Source organism: Capra hircus, chromosome 11, assembly GCF_001704415.2.
Source record: "Capra hircus breed San Clemente chromosome 11, ASM170441v1, whole genome shotgun sequence".
NCBI lineage: Eukaryota > Metazoa > Chordata > Mammalia > Artiodactyla > Bovidae > Capra > Capra hircus.
In genome coordinates, this window is record NC_030818.1 from 19,939,548 (window position 1) to 19,945,920 (window position 6,373).

A 6,373-nucleotide genomic window follows, 5' to 3' on the forward strand; every position below is an offset into this window, starting at 1 on the left:
ATACCAATCTCTGCCCCTGCAGTGCTCACTTTCTTTCCTCCTCTTCTGTGTATCAAATTTTCCTTTACTGCTCTCTCATGAGGACAATTAAGATTGCATTTAGGGACCCCCTGAATAAACCAAGAAAACAACCTATCTCAAGATCCTTAACTTACCCATATCTGTAAAGATCTGTATTCCAAATGTTACACTTTCAGGTTCCAGGGATTTGGACCTGCTACTTTTGGTGGGGGGCATTATTCGGTCTACTACAGGTATATAACTCAGACACTATCATTTGGGGGTTTTCCTGGTGGCTCAGAGGTGAAGAATCCTCCTTCCAATGCTGGAGACGTGGGTTCAGTCCCTGGGTTGGGAAGATCCCCTGGAGGAGGAGGAATTGGCAACCCACTCCAGGATTCTTGCCAGGAAGCTTCCATGGACTGGAGGAGCCTGGTGGGCTACACTCCGTGGGGTCGCAGAGTCGGACACGACTGAACACACACGTGCACTATCATTTAGTGTTTCAGTAACGCAGTCAACCTATGAAAGACTTAAAGATGTCTTTCTTGGGTGTGTGCAGGCAGGATCACACCCCTCCAAACCATCCTGCTGGACAGGTTTGTCCATCCAAAGGACAGCTGGCCCTGTCCTTTGCTGTGGTCTACTCCTAAGACCTGAAGGGTGGTCTGGAGGCTGAAAAGCTGAGAAGTCTCCCTGGAGAGGGAATGCTTGGGTGATTAAGGATGGGAAGAAAGGAGAGCATCTTCCATGGATTCCTATTTCACGGCTGATTAGAGGGGTGGGTATCTCACTCTTATAAGCCATGTCACTTGCAATAATTTTACTTCTAGTTAGAGCAATCTCCAGGCTGAGTCTTGGACAGTAAGACTCTACTTTCCCCCTTCTTATATAACAGAGTCTGTCCCTAATCTGTCTTCTGTGTCATGAGGCTCTTTTTCCCCTTAATGGATTACTTAAAGCACCTGATCAATTTTCAATTCGCTTATGAAGCCCAAGAGCTTCCCTGATAGCTCAGTTGGTAAACTATCTGCCTGCAATGCAGGAGACCCTGGTTCAATTCCTGGGTCAGGAAGATCCTCTGGAGAAGGGATAGGCTACCCAATCCAGTATTCTGACCTGGAGAATTTCATGGACTGTATGTATAGTCCCTGGGGTCGTATGAAGTCCAAAGAGGCAACTGTGTTGAAAATTAGCAATTTTAATTAATGGTGAAAGCACCTCTTTTTTGTTGTTGTTTAACAAAGAGGGTTACTGCAGAATGAATCTTCACAAACAGTGCTTTATTTGGTCTCAGGATCCATGGTCCACTATGAGGATGGGAGAACTTTATTGGATGCTAATCTAACATCTAAAATTATATTTGTCTGCTCTTCTTTCTTGCCATTTATGGTGAAAAATCTGAAGCCAGAGCACCATAAATGTTTTGCTTCTCATTTCTAGTCCCATCTCAATTTCATTTTCTTGCAATGAGAGGAGGGGGTTGGAAGATAATTAGCCATGTTCTTCTCCCACGTTTAACAACATCTCTGCTTACTGTGCTCTATGTTTCTGCTTACTCTGAAAAATTCAATATGTAACTTGAATGTTGTTTCAGGCTTTTCTAAGTTTTGTGTGTTTCTGGGGCATTACTAATGGTTTACCTTAAAATGCAGAAAAGACTGTTATGAAAGAGACTTTAGGATAAAAGCATAATCCCCTCTAGGAAACCACTTCACTAAAATGCCGTTGTTAAGGGGTGGGGTGGAAGAAGCAGAAGGAAGGTTAGACAGTGACTTAGAAATATCAACATTTGGTGTCAAGGCATTAATCCCTTTATACCTGGTGATCTGTAGGGTGAATGGAACCATGTTAATCATTGGGAGCTTTATATTAATGTTCTCTTGCACTGTCTAATTTGTATCAGTTCAGTGCGTGCATGCGTGCTTAGTCACTTCAGTTGTGTCCAACTCTCTGTGACCCCATGGACTGCAGCCCACCAGGCTCCTCAGTCCGTGGGATTTTCCAAGCAAGAGTACTGGAGTGGGTTGCCATTTCCTTCTCCACATCAATTCAGTATTAGATTTAATCGCATTGTTTGCATTTATTCTTTCGACACCAGGGACATGAGTCAACTATAACCTTTGTTACCTCTTCTGGTGAAGTTAACCCCATTGGTAATGGGTAAATCTTTTGGAAAAGACTGTCTCCCCACTCCCTCTTTTTTGGGGTGCCAGGCAAAATATTGCATTACATGAACTCACTCTTCATGTTCTTCCTGTTCTCGCTTATTCTGTTTCCCTTGACCCAGGCCAGTTGCTAGAGGCTATGCTCCTAGAATAGACTCCTGATAAGTGAGTTCACATCCTGCTGTTGGTGGCTTTAAGATGCTGATATTCCTGGGAGTGTTTTAAGGAGACTCCATGCCTGGCATAACACCTTATCTAAAGGAACGAATTTCCAGTGCTAGATTTTCTGGCCCTAGGGCAGTTACACAGAGAAGGCAATGGCACCCCACTCCGGTACTCCTGCCTGGAAAACCCCATGGATGGAGGAGCCTGGTGGGCTGCAGTCCATGGGGTCGCTAAGAGTCAGACACAATTGAGCGACTTCACTTTCACTTTTCACTTTCATGTATTGGAGAAGGAAATGGCAACCCACTCCAGTGTTCTTGCCTGGAGAATCCCAGGGACGGGGGAGCCTGGTGGGCTGCCGTCTATGGGGTCGCACAGAGTTGGACACGACGGAAGCGGCTTAGCAGCAGCAGCAGCAGGGCAGTTACACCGAGAGAAATTTTTTGAGCAGTTTTGTCTTTCTAGGGTCCCTCAAGTTTTGCCAATTTGACTGACAAATAAGACTGCTCATGGATATGGGGACAACATCCTTTGGGGATTTTAATACATACTTCTTGTGACTCCTATTAAAGATGGAATTTTCCATGGAAGCAGTACCTCAAGGGTCTCTTTGTTTAAGACAAATGTAATGAAAGGATCTTTCCACTTCTCACTGTGGATATTTGTGGTGTAAATGTCGGGGACTTCCTGCTGTGCTGAGATGACCCTTTTCCTTATGTATCTCCTGGGTAAGGGCTCATGCTAGGAGAGAATCTGGACTTTGCTGAGGGGTGCACGGCCCACAAGTCACCCCTGGGAAGATGCAGGTCCTGAGGCAGGAAACCAGAGTTTGGAAGTCTGGCCTTTGGTCTCTCTGGGCCTCAGTTCTGTGAAACTGGGCTTGCAGGGACTGGAGAGCACCTCAGTCAGGGACTGCTTGCCTCTCCTCCATTTAGTCGGTTTTTGTACTCAGCCTAGACTCTTTGCTGATATTTAGACTTACCTGTTTTCTGAGGCGCTTTCTCCTTTAACCCTGGGCTGTTCAATCAGAAGTTACAACTACGATCTGGGAAAATGAGCCGGAAAGGAGGCTAGAGTAAACTCTGGAGTGCTGCTGGTGGGATAGCTGCCCATGTGTTCAGTCCTGGTGCCCGCACATGAACTTGTTTCACATGGTGCTGTTTCAGGAGAAACGTAGCCCCTCACTGCTTTCATCACGATGACTTTTCCTTGATACCCAGTAGTCTGTCTGCCTTTAGGTTGCAGCACAGGCAGACTGGCAGGAATTTTCACAAGGTGGTGGCTTATTATACAGATTCCTAACCCTGGGATCCACCTGTTCAGCACTCTCAGATTCCAGAGTATTTTCTTAGTCCACAGGGAAAGCGTTCCCAGGCTTGGACCCAATCCTTTCAAGCCTGGAACTGAACACTTTTTAATTTTAAAAAATGTATATATTTTTGACTGTGCCGCACAGCATGTGGGATCTTAGTTTCTTGATCAAGAATTGAACCCTCGCCCCTTGCATTGAAAGTGCAAAGTTTTTAACCACTGGACTGCCAGAAAAGTCCCTGGAACTGAACATTTTCTACATCAATCCCTTTTCTGATCCATTTTGAGTAGAAACTCTGCTAGAATATAGTGGATCCTTTCATTTGCTCAAAATCTTCCTCCTTGAATATGTCCCTCCGCCTAAAAAAAAAATCTCACCCGTCCCTTGAGGCCCCATTTGGGTCCTGCTCTTCCATGGAGCCATCCCAGGTCTTTCCCTCCCCAGAACTCAAAGTGCTGTTTTCCCAGTGATTTGGCAACGAATCACACACATGCCCGATGACTTTCTCCAATAATCGCTTAATGGTGAGCATGATACCCATTTCATGTTTTCAGCATCACTAATTTTGATGTATGGCAGACATCTCAGTCTTCGTGATGAGTCTCTGAAATATTAACTCTATTCTGCATAGTGGTCTTGATTTGGGCAGATTTTTAAAACCTATCACCCGCTTCAATCTGCTTCCCACAAAGGAAATTTGGCTAACCTTCAAAGGATGAAAATTATTGACCTCCCTTAAAAGCCAATGGAAGTAAATTCTCTATCAGAGTATCTGAAGTAAAGATGGAAGATAATTAAAAGCAGCGCATTAGTTGTAAAACAGATCTCTCTGTGTTGTATATCACTACATAAAATAAGCATACTTCTCATTCTTCCACACAATTTCCTTTACAGCACTTTACCACAGAATAATGAATGACTCCTGACAACTCAAGTAAGAAATGCTTAGGCCTACTTTTTGATAAGCACTTGCTCTAAGAATAAGGTGAAAATTAAACATTCTCAGGAAGGGAAGTCTGGCTGGATAAGATGGTATGCCATCAGAATAAAGCATGTGACATTCCAGGTATCGTTAGATGAAACAAACATGTCTTAAAAACCTGCAAGGGAAACCCTCTTTTTTAGGGAATAAACATATTGCTTTCTCAGAACCAACACGCTGAATATGTACAAGTATAATTTTGAGTTGCATGATGTTATTGAGTCCCATACAGTCAAATGAACCAGAAGGCTAACCATCTGGGTCAGTCGTAGCTTTTCACTTGGTATCTGCAAACAAAAAACTTTATTTTGCTGATTCTGATGCAAAAATATGGGTGGAGACACAGGGCAACACCCAGTAACCCTATTTATATGACTGACTGACTTGTGTAAGAAAAAACAAGTTCAGTCACTGATATTAATCTGATAGACTCATTCTAAAGTCTGAGAATCCTCTTTATTAGGCCTGCTAAATTTGGGACTAGGTTGGGAACGTCCTTTCCAAGGGAGAAACTCTTATTAGAGAGAAAGCATCATGTTAACTTGTTCTGCTGTATTGATATATTTTGTAGTAAAATTGAGTCTCATTAAGTGCCACATTAAGAGGATCAGAACCATCATCTAGAGTACAATTTTCTTTTCTGTTTCAAAATATTTATCAAGTTAACTCATGGACTCATGAAATTCCTCCTTGCCATGATTTCAAGTGTTTTCATGGGGAGATGAGAAAAAATGGTAACTTTCAGTGACATAAAAAAGGAATAGACCATGACTCTGGGAACTCTTTTTTATGTTCAACCAGTTTAGTCTTTTGTTTGTAACTCTGACTCACTGAAATGTGATACTTAATGACTTTACATTTGTGAAGACCTAAGTACCTTGATATTTTATCTTTTTCAGCTGGTAATTTTCGGTACAAATAATCTCTCTGGTTTTTTGTTAGACCTACTCAAAGGGAAGAACCTTGACTGCTACAACACCAAGGGTCTCTAACCTGTACAAATTGCATTGTCTTTTTTTCTGGTTGTTGGGTCACCAGGGGCTCACATTCTGGATCTGCAAATAAGTGTATCTTGGTAAATTAGTGTAAAAGTGGCAGAACGGTCACTGGCTGAGAACATCAATTCAGCTCTCAGCAGGTGCAAGTAGGAAGAGCCTTTTTGCAGGAGAAAACTTCCACCAGCCCTGCACCTGCTCCCTAGAGACCAAACCGAGTATTAGAAGGGCTGCCACCGGCAAAATGACTCAACAATACGGTTCAAAAGCCGGATGTGGCTGTTTCCTTTCTTACAGGGGTATGTTTGTTGCCATCTCAATGGTATCTAACCTAATGGGAGGGACCATATGATAAAGGGCTCAGAGAAAGTCTGCTGCTGCTGCTAAGTCGCTTCAGTCGTGGCCGACTCTTTGCGACCCCATAGACGGCAGCCTACCAGGCTCCTCTGTCCCTGGGATTCTCCAGGCAAGAATACTGGAGTGGGCTGCCATTTCCTTCTCCAGAGAAAGTCTAGCGGGTACATTATTGCTTAGATTCTATACACAAACCCAACCCCCACAGAGCTGTCCTCTCTACCTGTCACAGAGGGAGCAGAGGAAATGCACAGATGTTCCTTGTCATTTCACCTAAGAGTTTAATCTGCAGATGAAGAGTAAAATGAGAATATGATCAGTAAAAAAATTAAGATGTGTTCAAAGAGTGTGCTTAAAAATGATGAGATATATTGGACTCTTGCTCAGGCATAAGATT